Source organism: Zalophus californianus, chromosome 1, assembly GCF_009762305.2.
Source record: "Zalophus californianus isolate mZalCal1 chromosome 1, mZalCal1.pri.v2, whole genome shotgun sequence".
Taxonomy (NCBI): domain Eukaryota; kingdom Metazoa; phylum Chordata; class Mammalia; order Carnivora; family Otariidae; genus Zalophus; species Zalophus californianus.
Window position 1 is genome coordinate 163,230,544 of NC_045595.1, and position 19,307 is coordinate 163,249,850.

The window sequence follows — 19,307 nt, forward strand, 5'->3', positions numbered from 1 at the left end:
CTCCATGACTACAAGAAAGCTCTTGGTGAAGGCTTAAAGGAAGTGAGAAAAATGTTATTGGAGAGTAGAGGTAGAGGAACAATGATTATATAGTGATGAAAAATTTAGTGACACTTTCATCTGCAATATATAGGAAACAGTATTTGTACCTAATGAATTCAATGACTGAGTTAAAGACCTTCCCAGGAAGAATATTAAAAGTGCCACTGAACTTTTTGGCACCTGTGATAAAATGTGAAAGAAGGGGAGGATGCTGAAGAACAGACTGATAAGTATAAAAGGGCCAGGATTTATGCATAAAAATAAAACTTTTTTTATTCCCACTTCTACAAATGGAAAATGATTCTAAGATTAAGAAAAGTCTTCCTAGTAGAGGTCAGATCCAGTTCACTGTCAGGAAAACATGGTCAGAAGAAAGAGCCAAGAATATGACTATATAACATTTTTTAAAGATTTCAGCAAGATCAAAGGTGATGCCTCACAGACTCAGACTGACTAAAGTCTGTCTAAGGAACTTACAGATGTATCTCATAGATCTCTGTTAACTAGTAAGACTCCTAAGATTCTTACATGTGTTGAACCACAACAACCTTTTAAGGAAGCCAAGATAGAGAAGAGCTCATCTAGAAGAGATTTGTGCTTTTGGTTTTTGCCTGATGAACACCAAAAAGATTCATAGAAAATCCCATAGAATTTTTAAGAGAATTGTTTCCATGGCAACACCAGAAACTTGGACTAAAAGGGACAGAGAATTATTTTTTTAAAAAAAGTTTTTGGTCTCTTTCTCCCCCAACTTCTCCTAACAAAACACATCTTGAGAAAACTATTCAGCTGCAAATGTTGGCTGACTTATACATAAAAGGAAAGGTAATTCAGAGGGCAGAACCAAGAGTTGTGGAGGATCATTCCTGGGGAGCAATACTGTGTTTTAATCAAGGAACTGGCAATCTGTATTGGGATGGATTTCAAAATTGCTTTTAAATGGTGACTGTGGTGTGCTGCCTATTTTCTCCCTTTTTGAATGGGAGTTAGTGTTTGTCCTGTGCCTGTTCCACTATTGCTGCCTAAATCATTTATAGGAAAGATACTGTGTAACTGTAATCTATTATAGCCTAACTTGTCTTCTTAGATCATAGGTCTCAGGCTTGAAAGGAAGTTTTGTATCTTTGAGCAATTATGAATTTTTATGGCCATTGGGTGAACTGTAGCACATTGTATTTTCCATGTTGACCACAGCAATAAGATCTCCTATCCTTTATGCTTTCCATATAGTGTGATGTTGACACTCTTCAGAGAGTCTGAATGGACCTGTGTCTATGGTGGAAATGAAGCCATGTAACTCCTGGATCGAGATCACAAATAGTGATAGAGCTTCTGCCAGTTCTTCTTGGGAAGCATATTCTTAGAACCCACTCATTATGTTCTAAAGAGACAGAGAAACCACAAAAGTTTATTAGTAAGAATTTTGTCAGAAAGCCCCAAATAAACCCATAGCTGAGGCCCCAGTCAGGGGCAACAACCTCCAGACATGTCAATGAATGGGCATTTTGATGGATTTTGCGCTCCAGCTATCCAGCCACTTCCAGTCCTCAAATCTTCTCAGCTGAGACCTCAAACATCATAAAGAAGATACAAGCTGTTCCCACTGTGTGCCCTGGTTGAATACCTGACCCACAGAAACCATGAGAGGTAATTGAATGATTGTTGTGTTTTAAGCCACAAAATTTTGAGGAATTTGTTAGGGAATGGTAGATAACTGGAAGGGTATCTTTTATATAAATGATTTAGGAAACAAATATTTCCTTTTTGTCCATACTCCATATCTGCATGAGTTACAGTCATGATCTAGTACATTTATTTTTTATTTTTATTTTTTTAAGATTTTATTTATTTATTTGAGAGAGAGAGAATGGGAGATAGAGAGCATGAGAGGGAAGAGGGTCAGAGGGAGAAGCAGACTCCCTGCTGAGCAGGGAGTCCGATGTGGGACTCGATCCTGGGACTCCAGGATCATGACCTGAGCCGAAGGCAGTCGCTTAACCAACTGAGCCACCCAGGCGCCCCCTGATCTAGTACATTTAAAGATAACAATTACACAATCAAAATATATCTTCTGATTGAATTTCAGTAATTATTAGTCCATGTATTCTGAACAGTGGTCATATAACATTGAAATAGAGTTTAGTAAGTTTTTTTCCTGGACAGTGTCCTTTATCAAACTCTTTTTGAGCACCTACTATATTCCAGACACTGCATTAAGTTCTGGGGATTTAGTGATCAGGACTCCAGTCTTGTTCTTAGAGAACTCATAGAGCTTTTTCAGACTGGGAAAGTTCTATCTGGTTATCAGAATACTGTGCCTTCTTGATCCAGAGTTTATTTCTCTGATGAATCAAAGTTATATTTTCCTACTAGTTATAACCAACTATATCCATGTTTTGAGGAGAGCTTTCCTCAACTTGCCCAGCATATCAAGATTTGGAAATGTTGGTTCTCCATTTTCTGTTATATCCCAGTTAGGATAGCTCAATTTGTTTTCATTTTTTTGTTTGTTTGTTTGTTTTTTGTTTTAGTCATTCAAGATATGTTAATTGAATACCTTTATGCATTATACTGGATTCCTGGGGATGAAGTAGTGAAATAGACTAATAATCTCTCCCTCATAGAACTCAGCCAAGTGGGGGTGCAGACAAGTAAGTAATTCCAGTATACTGCCATAATAGGACAAGATATGATGAGACCATTGATGGGGGCACTTGACTCATTTGGGGGGTTAAGGGAGTTTCCTTGGAGGATCTACACCTACAATGTTGAGGCATTTTATGATCTCCATGTTTTAGAGAATTCCCTCCCTTTTTTCCTTTCTTAACTATCCTATGTTCCCAGTGTTTTAAACAGTTGGAATACACAATTGGAATTCCATATTCTGGCACTGCCTTTGGAACCAGATCCCCTGATTCATAATTATCAAATAAATATAGACGTACTCTTTTTTTTTTAAAGATTTATTTTTTAACAGAGAGAGAGACAGTGAGAGAGGGAACACAAGCAGGGAGTGTGGGAGAGGGAGAAGCAGGCTTCCCGCTGAGCAGGGAGCCCGATGTGGGACTCGATCCCAGGACCCTGGGATCATGACCTGAGCCAAAGGCAGACGCTTAACGACTGAGCCACCCAGGTGCCCAAATATAGACATACTCTTATGGCACATAGATTTAGCTTAGGCTTTAACTCATTTTTACAAGACCCCAGGGATATATATACAAATAGTGGCCCATTTGCCATATTCTAAATATTTAAAAGTTATAAATCAAGCCAACAAATTGCTAAAAAGTGTGTATTCTATACTTCTTCTTTGATAAATACAGTTTTATGATTACCTGGAAGACCAAGTTCAAAGTTCAATTATTGGACTCTTCCACATCTTCTGCAAAATGTCATCCTTGACCATACCTCAGGCCAAGGATTGCTCATACCAGTTTATATGCTCTTAGGAGTACAGACCCTGGGAAGTGACTTGTTCAGGCCCTGAATGAAGTTTAGGCTATTTGGGGGAATATCTAGTAGAGTTCTAGGTACACAGAGAATGGCCCAACAGTGGGGGCATGGATCTGGTTGGACCTAGCCCCATGGTTTCGGAGACTCCTCACCTTGTTGTAGAGTGAGTGGGGGAGAACAAGAGCAATGTCCTCTTTCCCTGGTACAAAGATGCTACTATTACCTAAAAAAAAAAAAAAAAAAAAAATTAGTTACAGTCTATTGGTGATAAGATTTGGGCTCTATCTTCATCAGCTTTTGAAATATAGCAATTGAATCTTAAGTAAATCTGGGAGGCAAGTGGGTGACCAGGGAAAGAAGTGTCAATGGAATCATGTCCTCAGCAATTAGTTCTGAATGATAGTTGAGGATAGTCTCATAATCTCTTTATCTTTCCTGGCACTCCTTGTCCATTGAAGAGTGAGGAGACTTCTTGAGATATGTTGATTTTCCTTGCTTATGTACCAGACTTTTAGGGTCTTTAAAAGGTAAGGACTTAGCAATAAGAGGGTGCCAGCTCCTTACCAGTTCTCACAGTTGTTCAGGGAACAAAGGGTTCAGGCAGTCATCTTAGGAAAGGAGCAAAGACAGAGTAGATAGTCCTTCCAGATATGAAAGATAGTTCTAGATGTTTGCATCTAAATGGCATAAAAGTAAATCCTCAGGCATAGAGTGTACCAGTAATAAATTGTCTTGACAAGCAGTTGTTTATTATAAATTTTACAACTTTTTATTCAGATGCCTTCAGTTTCATTAAATTAAACATTGAGATAGGAACCCACAGCTGAAGATGAATATTCCAGTATAAGTCTTATGGATGTAAAATAAATTTAGTGTTTTTACATTCCTATTAGCATATTTTAAGACCTGCCTCAGGAAAGTGCTTGCCTGATAGTGAGCTGAGCGCACTGTAACCTTCAATTTTCAGGTCATTTTAGGGGCCATGTCAGAATCAACCATGGAACTATTCAAAAGATCATAGGTACAGGGAGAGATTTCTTCCTTGGACTTTAAAGCCTTTCTTGTGGCTCAGGATTTTTTAATGTGACCTTCATGGATGCTCTGAATATAGGAAACTGTCAGTGTCAGTAGAGACCAGGTTGAAAGGGGTAACAATAACAATAACGACAGTAACAAAAACAATAAGAACATCTCTTCCAGCTAGGGAGTTATCACTGTTGTCCTATTGTGCCAGTGGAGCTCCAACCCTTGTTCAGCAGGAACAAGTAACCCCTACTTTGGGTATAAGTAAAAGCTGAGTGGAGCACCTGACACCTGACAATAGTGGAGCATCTACCTCCACCTGACAATAATAAGTCAGTGCCTCTCTTTCCCCAGCTTGATTTGTTTCGGAGAAAGCCAGTTAAAGCAGAAGACTTGATTAAGATAAAGCATCTTATAATATCCACAATGTCTAGGTTTCAACAAAAAAAATCATTCATTATACCGGAAACAAGGAAGATCTCAGACTGAATGAAAGAAGCCAATCAATAGATGCCAAATTCCAAGCAGACAGAGATGTTCTAATTATCTGGAAAAAAAAAAAAAGTTTAAAGTAGCCATCATGAAAATGCTTCAAAAAACAGTTACCAATGCTCAAAAAAAAAAAAAAAAAAAGTCTCAGAAAAGAAATAGAAGACATAAAGAAGAACCAAGTGGAAATTTTAGAACTTAAAAATACAGTAGCCAAAACAAAACAACAACCAAAACAAAAACAAACTTAACAGGCTGGCTCAATAGCAGAATGGTGGGAAATGACAAAGTCAGTGAACTTCAAGGTAGAGCAATAGAAATTACCCAATCTGAAAAAAATGAAAAAAGTAGGCTGAAAAAAAATTAGCAGAGCTGCAGGGATCTGTGGAACTATAATAAAAAAAAATCTAATATTTGTGTTATCAGAGTCCTGACTAGGATATTGGTGGAGAGATAGACACATGGCTTGATGGAACAGAATAGCAAATCCAGAAATAGGTCCACAAATGAACATCCAATTAATTTTTGACAAAAGTACAAAAGAAATTTAATGGGAGAAAATCAACATATCTCAAGAAGTCTCCAGGTTATACTGCAGCAACTAGATATCCATAAATTTTTAAAAAAGAACCTTGATCTCATACCTTGACATTTTATTCAAGAAGTAATTCAAAGTGGATCATAGACTTAACTTGAAAATGTAAGACTAACACTCTTACAAAAAACATAAGAGAAAAATTTTGATATTTAAGGCTAGGCAAAGAGTTCTTAAAATTGACATTAAAAGAATAATCCATAAAAGGAAAAAAATTGATAAAACTGAACTTCATTAAAATTAAAAGCCTTTACTCTGCAGAAAATCCTGCTAATAGGATGAAAAAATAAGCTACAGACTGGGAGAAAACATTTATAAACCGTATATCCATCAAAGGATTAGTATGTAGAATATATAAAGCACTCTCAACTCAGTTGTAAAACAAACATTCCATTAGATAATGGGCAAAAGACATGAACAAATATTTCTCTGAAGAGGATATACAAAATGGCAGATAATCACATGAAAAGATGTTCATCATCATTCACTATTAGGGAAATACTAATTAAAATCACAAGATATCACTACATACTTATCAGAATGTCTAAAGATGGATAAAATAAAAGCAGTGACAACACAAAAGGCAGGCATGAATATGCAGAAATGACACTACTCATACATTGCTGGTGGGGATGTAAAATGGTAGAGCTACTCTAGAGAACAGTTTGGCAGATTCTTAAAAAACTAAACATGCCACTACTGTACAGCCCAGCAAGTGTGCTCTTTGGCATTTGTCCTGAAGAAATGAAAATTTATGTTCACACAAAAACCTGCATATGAATTTCATAGCAGTTTTATTCTTAGTAGCCAAACCCAAATATCCTTCAAGAAGTAAATGGTTAAACTCAAGTGCCATGGAATACTACTCAGCAATTTAAAAAACAAACCATTAATAAACTCAACAGGTATGAATTTCCAGATAATTATACTGAGTGAAAAAAAAGCCAGTTTCAAGATGTTACATACTATATGATTTTATTTCTGTAACATTCTTGAAATGACAAAATTATAAAAATGGAGACCAGATAAACGGTTGCTGGGTTATAAGGAGAGAGTGTGTGTGTGGCTCTAAAAAGGCAACGTGAAGGATCCTGTGGTGATGGAAATTTTCTGTAGCTTGACTGCATCAATGTCCACATCCTGGTTGTGATATTTTACTATGGTTTTGCCAGATGTTGCCATTGGGGGAAGTTGGATAAATGGTACATGGGATCTCCCTGTATTATTTCTTTTCTTTTTTAAAAGATTTTATTTATTTGACAGAGAGAGAGACAGCAAGAGAGGGAACACAGGCAGGGGGGAGCAGCAGAGGGAGAAGGAAAAGCAGACTCCCTGGTGAGCAGGGAGCCCGTAGCAGGACTCAATCCCAGGACCCTGGGATCATGACCTGAACCAAAGACAAATGCTTAACTGGCTGAGCCACCCAGGCACCCCTCCCTGTATTATTTCTTTTTTTTTTAAGATTTTATTTATTTATTTGAGAGAGAATGAAAGAGAGAGAGAGCACATGAGAGGGGGGAGGGTCAGAGGGAGAAGCAGACTCCCCGCTGAGTGGGGAGCCCGATGAGGGACTCGATCCCGGGACTCCAGAATCATAACCTGAGTCGAAGGCAGTCGCTTAACCAACTGAGCCACCCAGCCCCCCCCCCCGTATTATTTCTTACAACAGCATGTGAGTCCACAATTATTTCCAAAATAAAAAGTTTATGTAAAAGTGCCCCCCCCCGCCCCATTCAGAATCCTCCAATTATTTCCCATGACTCTATGACTCTAAAATTCATACTCCTCTCCATGGCTGAAAGTCCCAGAATAATGTAGCTCCTGCTTACCTCTCCAGTCTCATTCCTTTGCTCTTCCTCTGACATACTGAGCTGGCCTCAGGGCCACTGTGTCTGTCATTCCTTCTGCCTAACACACACTTCTCCCTGTTTTTTGGTTTTTGCTTTTGTTTTTTTTTCATGGCCAACTTCCTCACTGAATTCAGGTTTCTGCTCAAATGTCAACTCCTCAATGATGTTTTATCTCTCAGCCTATTTGAAGAAGAACCCTCCCCACTCCTCACCAGGTCTCTCTTTTTGTCTGACTGTCTCTGTCTCTCCCTTCTGGTCTTTTCTACATACTATATATAATTGCTCAAAGTTCAGTAAATTATAAAATAATTAATATTCTGTTTCAAACTAAGTGATACATGAACACGTTTTCCTTATACAAACAAAATATTCTAGAAAATGCTGAGATCCTCTTTGACCAGGAATCTAAATCTGTGTTTTTTTCCTTATTCCTTTGTTAAAGTGTGTTTATTTTCAGATTTTTTTTGTGGATTTGTGTGTGTGTGTGTGTATGTGAGCTCTCCATATAGATGGGATAGTGTATATAGTGTTTCTTTTCCTTTTTGTAGGTGGATGATATCATATGCTACACATTGTTTTATAGCCTGTTTTTTTTCACTGATATGTGTTGGAAATCTCTTCATGGTAGTGTCTACATATATAACTAGTATTCCATGGTATAAATGTCCTATGTTTTATTCAGCAATTTTATTTATCCAATTGAAGAACAGACTTTTCCCTAAAATTTTATTTGTTGTTTAAAATAATGATTAACTAACATCTTTGTACATGTCTCCTTGGGCATATCTGTGATAACTAGTTTGTAATTTGCATTTAATTTCCCAGTAGTGCAATGGCTGGGAATGTGGGTTTTAATTTTAAGATGTGTGAATTTTTCTTTCTACTTTTTTTTTTCCTAATATAGCCGGGGAATAAGCCTTGTAAGGTGCCAAGTTTTGGAAATTTGTTGATATTTTCTTTATAACTTGATACAAAATTACTTTTCTGCATGTAAATGTGCTAAAAAAGAACGTGTTATCTTTTATGCAATGTGTGTGTGTTACAGATCAAACTTAAATGTTGCATTAAAATCTTCTATACTAATATTCTTTTCTATTTTATCTGTTGATTTCTAACTGAGATGTGTTATGTTCTCCTACTGTGAACTATGGGTTTATCCATTTCTCCTTGGGAATATCACTTCTTCTTTTATAAGTTTTGAACTTATGTTGTCAGATGTTTAAAATTTATGATTTTGGATTATTGATTTATCAGTATGTTGTAAACCTGCTTGAAAGCTGTCTCTTGTAAAGCTTTTGCTTTGAGTTCTCTTTTGTGTGCTATTGCCACCTCAGCTTTATTTTGCTAGCATTTGCCTTTACTTTCAACTTTTTTGTGTCCTTTTTATAAAATCTGTGTCATTTTAAAATAGAATATGTTTAGAAGATAAGTTTGTTTTAACAAATTTGAAATTGTATTCTAAAAGATGAACACGTTTATATTTACTGTGTTGATGGAAATCCTGCCATCTTGCTTTGTATTTTCAATTCACCATGTTATCTCTTTGTTTCTATTGCCTTCATTACTGGATTTTCTTAGAGCATCATGTTTGCTTTTTTTCTATCGATTTTTGTTTGTGTGTTTTCTAAATTGAAAGGATACTTCTATTTTTATTCTTCTAATGTATCCTTCCTTATTTCAGCAGAAATAAAACTTATAATTAACTTATACTAAGAAAAAATAAAGTTATTAAACATCTGTATACCCTAAAAGACAGTAACTAAGATGGGTTTGCATCCTTTAATTTCCACTCTGTGCCCCAGTCCCAGCCCAGGCGCTTCTCCCCTCCCCCCACATACACATGTGTGCTGTTTTAATAATCATTAATTGTTTAAACTTTATAATAATGTTGAGTAACTTACCATCACTTCCTGAATTCTAATAATTCTTCCTGACTTCATTTTTCTACTTGCTGTGGTAACTTCCCCAATGATTATTTTATAAAATATCTCTCAGGGATAGATATTCCTATTCTGAGGCATTATAGTTCTAAAATGTCCTTACGTTAGTCTCACTTTTGAATGAAAGTTTGTCCTTTTATGAATTACAGTGTATGAAGTGACTTGGAAACTGGTCTCTTGATATAGCTGCTAATACAGGGATCGCCAGCCAGGCCAGGGTCTCTCCTGACCTCTTAATCATACACCTTCACACAGCCTATATCCACCCAAAGCACATGCATACATTGCCTTGTTTTTTTTCTCTCTGTAAGGGTGTGTGTGTGTGTGTGTGTGTGTGTGTTAAGGGGACTTCATTCTCTGAGGTCCTACTCAGTCAAACCTATTAAAAGCTCTCATAATATCTTGTTATGCTTAACAAAGCTTATCACTTTTGAAATGAATAATTGGTTGTTTATTGTTTGTTTCTACAGGTAGACTGTAAATTCTGTGAAGGCAGGACTATCCCTGTCTGGATCATTGTTTTATTCTCAGAATTTAGCAGAAGTCATAATACATTATAGATGCTTAGAAAATGTTTTTTGACTAATTAAAATTTTCAGCACACTTGCTGTATGGGAAGTACTCATCTGTATATGAAAGTAGTATATTAAAGCTTCTATAGACCAGGGTGGACTCAGTAATATTTTCTCCTAGATGGGAAAAATAAGAGAAGTCTTAACTTCAGAAAAATGATGAAATGCACATTAGGGCCTGCTCTTGGATGAGAGATGAAATGAGTTTTGAGGAGGAAAAAATCTTTAGTATTTCTTGAGTTTTCTGATATTGACTTGCCTAAATTGAACTTACAGTATAAACCAAGGGTTCCCTGATGAAATGATCACTCAACTTTTGTTTCTTTCATTTGGTTTTACTTTCAAAAAGCCCTCTGGACATCTATCAAAACTACAAAGTGGAAATTGGTTAGCTTCATTTAACACCATATCCTGCTTGCAAAGCCTCACATCAAGGCACTTGCCATTTGACATTCTTCTTATTTTAATAGTTTTCCCAACTTCAAAAAACTTAAGAGTTGTAGATAGCTAAAGGCTCCCATTGTAAATCCCTTAAGATCCAGTTCTATGAAGATGTTAAAACTCCAGTGTTCTAGCAGCCATAGGAATATAAACTTGGTCTGATCCTTCATCCCAAGTCCAATGAAATGACACTGATGGAATCAGGAAGGCCTTTAGCGGCATGCACTGGCTCTCTGGTGCTTTGGCGAGGGTAGAATGCTTTTGCCTTTGCTGATTGTGTCTCTAATCTCTAGTTGTAATTTTACATTTTAAAGGCAATAACAGTTTTATTATTTTCACTCAAATTTCACAAGAATAAGACAGGAAACCATAAAGTAATTTTCTCATAGGGAATAATATTAATAAAAGACCAATTATGTGCTTTGATATATTTTGTTCATAAGTATAAAGGCCTGTAGATGGACTTTGCAGTTTACATAACTAGTTGATGAAAGTATAAACTTTACAATTGGGACTTTTTATAGATTTTGGATGAAAATATACACATTGACATATATGCCACAGGTATTACACCAAGAAGATATTCCAGTTGTTTTATTGATGAAATCCCCTTCCTTGATGTTTGATAGATTTTCTATTAGAAAAAAGCTTGTTTTATTAAACTGTCAGTCCATAAATATAGCATTAGATATTTTGACAACCAAAATAAGAGTATTTCCTATGAATGTCAATATTTTTCTTTTAATTTATAGAATAATATATACATTTTTGTAGTTAGATTTGTTTTAGATTTGTATAGGGAGTGTATTATCTGCTCAATATTTAGCATCCAATTTAAAAAAATTCTCTATATCCTAGCTTAATTGAAGTTTGAAGTAATTTGTATATGATCAGCTAGGTTAAAACCTTTTCATTTTGAATGCTGACTTGGGGAGGTGGTGTCAGGAACTATTTAATGACCTGAAGGAACTAGAAAGAGAGGTTAGTAATTATATTTACATTATAAGATCTACATAGCTCTTTATTTATTAAACTGACCTCTAACTCAAGTCAGAAAATTACTTAAGTCCTCTGTGATAGCCTGCAGACGGTAAATCTTCCTATTGGTGTTCCTTTAGCTGAATTAGCGTTCCAGTGTTGTCTATTTTTAGTTTTGTGATTATGGCATTTGGAGCTTTATGTAATTTAATTGCCAAAACATGACAATTTCTTTAATTTGTTATTGGGCAGTTCATCAGGCAATTTTGTAAAGTATTTTAATGAAAGGAGTTATAGCTCTGTAGGAACTCTTCTGAAGCCAGATTCCATGCAGGAATATAAATGTACATTTTAATCATACAATGGGAAAACACTTGCACAGGAGTTCCTTGTCTAATAACAGAGTTAAAACAGGTGAAAACAGAGTAGTTACTATTTACCTAGCAACTCCCTTGGACCAAGCCCTGTGATAGGTACTTTAGGGGCATGATCTTTCATCTTTTTTTTTAAAATTTTTTATTGTTATGTTAATCACCATACATTACATCATGATCTTTCATCTTTATAACAATCCCCTAAAACATAGCTGTGATATTGCAACAGTCTCCATTTTACATATGAGAAATTGAGGCACAGATTTCATAGGTAACTTACCAGCCATCACCCAGCTAGTCACTAGAAGAGCCTCAAATTCAAGCTGGTGGGTCATTCTTTGGTGAAATAGACACCCCTCCCCCTGCTCATATCTTTTGGCTTTAAGTTTTATGATATTTATTTTTACTGTGGAGGAGATTGCTTCTCTCCTCATCAAAGATGCTTTGGTTGATTGTATCCTGTAACTCAGATATGAACCAGTTCTTGGATGATAAGTTGAACAGTTTTGCTTCTTGGAATCATACTAAGAATTTTGTTATGTAATATTCAGAGTGTCTTCACCATCATTTTTTTTTATACAAAAGAGGTAGCCGTTGCATCTTTTTTATTACAAACTTTTTTAAGTCTCTGTTTCCAGGTCAGTGAATATAAATTCCAGACAAATATGCTGTGGCAGGCATAATAATGGCCCTCCAAAGAGGTCCACATCCTAATCCCTGGTCCCTGTGAATATGTTAGGTTACATGGGAAAAGGGACTTTGCCGATGTTATTAAATTAAGGACTTTCAGATGGAGAGATCATTTATGAATTATCTGAGTGGGTCCAGTGTAGCCACAAAGATCCTTAAACATGGAAAAGGCAGGCAGAAGTGGTTGTCAGGGTCAGAGGGAGAGATTGGATGTTGCTGCTGCATTGCTGGCTCTGAGACAGAAGAAGGGGCCATGAGCTAAGGTCTGCAGGTGACTTTTTTTTTTGTCATTGACTTCATTTCTTTTTTTAAATTTTATTTTATTATGTTATGTTAATCACCATACATTACATCATTAGTATTTGATGTAGTGTTCCATGAGTCATTGTTTGCGTATAACACCCAGTGCTTCACGCAGAATGTGCCCTCTTTAATACCCATCACCAGGCTAACCCATCCCCTCACCCCCTCCCCTCTAGAACCCTCAGTTTTTTTCTCAGAGTCCATAGTCTCTCATGGTTCATCTCCCCCTCTGATTCCCCCCCCCCCCTTCATTTTTCCCTTCCTGCTATCTTTTCTTTTTTTTAACATATAATGTATTATTTGTTTCAGGGGCACAGGTCTGTGATTCATCAGTCTTACACAATTCACAGCACTCACCATAGCACATACCCTCCCCAATGTCTATCACCCAGCCACCCCATCCCTCCCACCCCTCACCACTCCAGCAGCCCTCAGTTTGTTTCCTGATATTAAGAATTCCTCATATCTGTGAGATCATATGATACATGTCTTTCTCTGATTGACTTATTTCGCTTAGCATATGACTTTTATAGGCTGGAAAAGGCAAGGAAATTGATTTTTCTCGAGGGCCTGCAAAGGAAATGCAGCCCTGCCAACATCTTGATTTTTATACCCAGTAAGGTCTGCTTTGGACCTCTGCCTTTCAGAATTGTAAGATAATAAATCTGTGTTGCTTTAAGTAATTTGTTATAGCAGTAATAAGAAACTAACACAGATGCTATTAATTTAACTTTAATTTTAGGTGTGAAGTAAGATCTAGATTGCCTTTTCTCCTCAGTGGGAGCCCAGAAATTCTATGTGGAAGGTGCTTAAGGTCAGCAGTGTGACTGAAATGGGGAGCTGGCAGACTTGTATTGACTTGTACTGTACCACCTTCCCATAGCAAATCATTTTTATTTTTTAAAAAATAAAGCCCTGTATCTTCTTTCTCAGTTATTCATTCATTTATTTATGCCTTGATTTTACTTTACTAGCTTTTTGGCTTGGGGGAAAGTTAAATCACACTTGAATTTCCTCTTGTCTAAAGGGTGTTCTGAGGATATTTGGCAAATGTATGATCCCCTAATAGAGTCGTTAGTACATGATAGGCTCTCAGTAATTGATAGGGATTCTGAAGTATGCCATGTTTCCAACCTGACTCCAGGACTGCTGTGAGTGTATAGAGAGGCAGTCAGTGATAAAACACAGTGTGATCTCTGAAGTACTACCCAAGGGTAAGCAATAAATTGGATCAATAAATTGGATGCAAAATGTTGAAACGCACATGCATGGAGAAAATGATGTGTATTTTAGTGATCAAAAGATTACTTTTTAGTTATTCCCTTCCTGCTCAGCAATCTTGGCACTCAGTAGCTAGGCCCTGGAAAGGGTTTCTTTGACCTTCTTGCTAATCTCACTGTGACCTTTTTGCAGGAGTCCCAGATACCGCTTCTCTGTGTGTAATCTGGGAAGGCAGATGAGAGGCCTCTTTTCAGTTGTAGCCCTCCCATGAGATTCCAAATTCCCTGTAGTTAAAAAAAAAAAAAAGCTACCCCTCACTGAATGTCAGTGGTGACTCATTTTTATGGAGACCAGTAGAAAGAACAGAGCTGTGGAGTCTGATACACTGAAGTTTGCATCTGAGTTTTCTCACTAATTAGTTGAATAGCCTTGGGTAAATTGTCTTAACGTTTCTGAAACTTAGTATTGTAATCCATAAAGAGTAATAATGCCTACCTTGCAGTGTCTCAGATATTTAATTGAGATAATGTATGTAATGGGTTTAGGACAGGGCCTTGAATTTAGTAGGGATCCAAAAATGGTCAATAATTTGCAGATGTGTTGGGGGAATTTGCAACACTAAACTGGTGATTCAGTTTCAACATTTAAATACACTTCTCTAGATCCTCAGTTTTACTGGTTCCATGCAAATCTGAAGGGTGAAAGTGAGAAACTAGAAATAATCTAGAATTAACTCTTTCAATCTTGATACACACTTTTTTTTTTTTTTTAAAGGCCTGATGGAGATACAGAGGCAAGAGTTTTAGGACTGGTCTGCATTGCCTGAAAGGCTAACACTTGCTTGTCAAGCACATCTGCATTGTTAATGACTGTTTCAATTTGCCTTGTTCACTTAATGGGTTTCTCTAATGTGAGATTAACTTCAATTAAAGCCTTTTGTGTCTATGTTCATTCTTAGATTTTTCCCTCTAATTGGTCTCTATGCATTTATTTTGCATTAGCACCAATTTACTTGTGCCTGTGATTGCAGTTAGAACTAAGCTAAACTTTTGAATTTTAGCTAGGAATCTTTTTTCCTGGATAGTTTAGAAATGTAATCTATTATTAAGCTAGTGAAAGCAAAACCCTGTAAAAATTCATATTATAGTTATAATTGACATGGTTCCTTTCCCAGAGCTGAAAGGATTAGAAAAACTCAACATCTGAGGTATTGATTATATAAGATTCTTCATTCTCTCTTTCCTAGGAAATGAAAATTTCCTGGGCAAGAGCAAATACACTGCAGTGTTGCACAAGCCTCTGATATTGATTGTTGTTAGGGTTGTAAAGTATTGACTATATCTACTTAAAGTCTTATGGACAATGAATACTTAAAATTCTGTGTCTGAATGAGAGAGGGAGAAAGAGAAAGTGGGTCATTGAAATTGCTGAAACTGCCAATTAGTGATGCCAGTTACTACTTCCTGTAAAGAAAGGCAGGTGAGGGGGCGTCTGGGTGGCTCAGTTGTTAAGCGTCTGCCTTGGGCTCAGGTCGTGGTCCCTAGGTCCTGGGATCGAGCCCCACATTGGGATTCTTGCTGAGCAGGAAGCCTGCTTCTCCCTCTTCCTCTGCCCCTCTCCTTGCTTGTGTTCCCTCTCTTGTCTCTCTGTCAAATAAATAAATAAAATCTTAAAAAAAAAAAAAGGCAGATAAGACCTGTGGGGCCCTGATGATGGAATTCATAAGGCCTTAGGGCAGCTCCAAACAAAGTGATTCCTTATGTGTAACAGCTGCTTTATTCCAGAAAAACAGTAGGTGCTCAGGGACCAGGAGAAGGGGAAACTAAAATACACAACTGTATTACATAGAAGGTAAGGAGAACAGAATGCTGTCAAGTATGGAGGAAGAAAAGGTGGTGTCTCTATGAAGAGATGGACTTGTCAAAGCTTGCAGGTCTATCTTTAGCTTCTGAAATATGGAATAGACCCTCCGAGTGTGCAGTCAGTTACAGTAATACGTGGTCCTGTGTGTATAACATTGGAATGAGGGAGGGTAACATGGGAGAAGGCATTCTTAATTTGTTGGCATAATAAGTCCCTACAAAACATGTCTGTTTTAACTTACGTTTCTTCAGTTACGGGGTAATTCCCTTATGCTTTGTAATAGTTACGTACTTAAACATAATAATAATATAATTATAATACATATAGTACATATAATGTATTTATAGCTAGGAAATGTATAATGTAAAAAAAGTTGGGAAAACTTGTTGACATAATATTTCTTGAGGTCCTATTTAAATAAAATAAGATGGAGGAAAGCAACAAGGTGAGATTTTTCAAGTGGAAGGAACTTCATTCAGTTTCCTTGTTCTGCTGTTGGGGTAGTCTGTATCCTGGAGTAGTGAAGTGATTTCCCGTAGAGGAAGAAAGGTGAATGGCTCAGTCACCATTAGACGCAGTGGCTCAGTCATTGGGCGTCTGCCTTCGGCTCAGGTCATGATCTCAGGGTCCTGGGATCGAGCCCCGCATCAGGCTCCCTGCTCTGCGGGGAGCCTGCTTCTCCCTCTCCTACTCCCCCTGCTTGTGTTCCGTCTCTAGCTGTATCTCTCTCTGTCAAATAAATAAATAAAATCTTTAAAAAAAAAAAAAGACTCAGGTTTATAAATCTACGTTTCAATGCCCTTTCACTGCACTCATGGGAAATCCTTTGGTGCAATCATATAGAACTCTCTAAGAAATGCTTAAAAACATAAATTAATTTAAAAGATGATTGTTGAATAGTTACTATGTTTCAGACACTGTTCTCAGTGAATATAACAAAGATGCCTGCCTTCCTGGAGCTTCCATCCTGATGGGAGGAGCTAGACCATAAACAAAGAAGCACAGAGGTACGTTGTATGTTGGATTGTGATGAGACAGTGCTATGGAGGATAATAAAGCAGGAAAGAGATGAAGGTAGTGACATTTGAGCAAAATCTAAGCAAAGTGAAGAGGAGTCTTTCAGACCTTTAGGAAAGAATATTTCAGAAAGAACAACAAATGTTCCTAAAGAAAGAATGTATTTGATGCGTTTTTTTTAAATTTATTTATTTATTTTAGAGAGCGAGCACAAGAGAGCAGGGAGAGGGTACGGGGAGAGGGAGAGATAATGTCCAGCAGACTCTGTGCTGAGCACAGAGTTTGATGCAGGGCTCAATATCACGACCCTGAGATCATGACCTGAGCTGACTGGGCCACCCAGGCGCCCCTACTTGATCAGTTTGAAAAGACGCAAGGAGGCCAATGTAGCTGGAACAGTACAAATCAGAGAGAAGAGTGGAGAGAGATGAGGTGAGAGCAAACACAGGGCTAGATTATATGGTGCTTTTGAGGATTTTTCACTTTGAGTCATGCGATTGTTAGTTTTATACATCACATTGGCTATGCTGTAACCCAGGTATTTAATCAAACACCAATTTAGGTGTTATTTTGTACAAAATATTTTGTAGATGTGGTTAGTATCTACAATCAGTTGAATTTAAAGGCGATTCCCTTGATAATGTGGTAGACCTAATGCAATCAGGTGAAAGGCTTTAAGAGCAAACCCTGAGGTTTCCTGGAGCAAAAGACGTTCAGCCCTATGACTACAACATCAACTCCTACCTAAGTTTTCAGCCTGCTGGACTGTCCTCTAATTTTCAGACTTGCCAGCTCCCACAATCACATGAGCCAATTCCTTAATATAAATCTCTTTAATTTGGCTCAATTTTCTGTTCAATTCGTTCTATTCTATTGGTTCAGTTTCTCTTCAGAGCCCTAACTGATACAGTGAGATGGGAAACTATTCCAGGGTTTTGACCAGAGAAGAAATGTGATCTTGCTTAGGATGAGAATAAGGTGTACAGATTTAAGAATGGATGTAAGGTGCCTAGTTAAAGGTCTATTGCAGTAATTCAAGGGAGAGATGATTGTAGTTTTGCACTAGGGTGGTAGCAATGGAGGTGGTTAAAAAGTGGCAGATTCTGAATATATTTGGAAGGTAGAATCAACAGGATTTGCTGATGGATTAACAGGAAGTGTGAAAGGAAGAGGAATCAAAGTTTTTCCAAGTTGTTTGGCTACAAGTAGAAGAAGGAGGTTGCCATGGACTCAATTTATTATTTCCTCAATTTATTGAGGAAAATTTAAGGAAGATCAATTTTCATGAGAGGGGGAGGCTCTGGCTTCAGGTTTTACATGATAAATTTGAGATTCCCATTAGACATCTAAGTGTAGGTGGGGAGTAAGCCGTTTGGACATAACTGTCTGGGGTTTTGTGAGACACATCAGGACAAGAGGTATAGTGTAGGGGGTCTTCAGAATATAGATAGTATTTATAGCCTCAAGAATAAAGGAGATATCCAGGAGCACCTGGGTGGCTCAGTCGGTTAAGTGTCTGCTTTTGGCTCGGGTCATGATCTCAGGGTCCTGGGATCGAGCCCCACGTCTGGCTCCCTGCTCAGTGGGGAGTCTGCTTCTCCCTCTCCCCCTGCCCCTGCTTCTGTTCTCTCTCACACTCTCTTGTGCACATGCTCTCTCTCTAATAAACAAATAAAATCTTAAAAAAAAGGGAGATATCTAAAGAAGTGTGTGTGTAGACAGAAAAGGAAGTGATATCCAGGGACTTGAGCCCTAGATACTTGGTTAGAAATATGGAGGATGGGGAAGAAATGAGGCAGCTGGTGTAATGGGTGGAGAACCAAGAAAGAGGGGCACCCTAGAAGACAAGTGAAGAAGGTATCTGAGAAAGTGTCAGTTATGACAAATTATGTTTATAGGCTAAATAAAGGACCAAAATTTGATTGCTTGATTGGACAATGCTGACCTTCACCAGAGCCATTTTGGGTAGAGAGAGAGAGATAGAGAGCAGAGAGAAAGTAGACGGGGAGGATATCTAAATGCTTCTAGGAGTTTTTTTGACAAGAGTACTTGCTGGACCTGGATGTGAGGTCAGGAGTGCTCTCTCTCTCTTTTTCTTTTTTTTAAAGATGGAAGATAAAACATTGCATTTCTGGGGATGCCTAAGTGGCTCAGTCAGTTAAATGACTGCCTTCAGCTCAGGTCATGATCCCAGGGTCCTGTGATTGAGTCCCACATCAGGCTCCCTGCTCAGCAGGGGAGTCTGCTTCTCCCCCTTCCCCTGCTCATGCTATCTCTCTCACTCTGTCTCTTTCAAATAAATAAATAAAATCTTTTAAAAACAAAACAAAACAAAAAACCCACAAAAAACATTGCATTTCTGTGCTCCTGTGAATGATTTACTGGAGAGGGATGTTGCCCACAGGAAAAGGGGAGAGTTGTTCCTGAGGAAACAAGATGAGAAGGGAGCTAGTGCA

At 37.6% G+C, this 19,307-nt stretch overlaps 1 long non-coding RNA gene across 1 annotated transcript; it reads left to right on the forward strand.

Moving 5' to 3' along the window:
- The first annotated feature begins 754 nt into the window (after nucleotides 1-754).
- LOC113916173 lies at nucleotides 755-16,844 on the forward strand. Its single transcript, XR_003517858.1, has 3 exons — nucleotides 755-867; nucleotides 1,273-1,689; nucleotides 16,749-16,844. It is a non-coding gene; the product is annotated as an uncharacterized LOC113916173 (long non-coding RNA).
- Nucleotides 16,845-19,307: the final 2,463 nt, after the last annotated feature.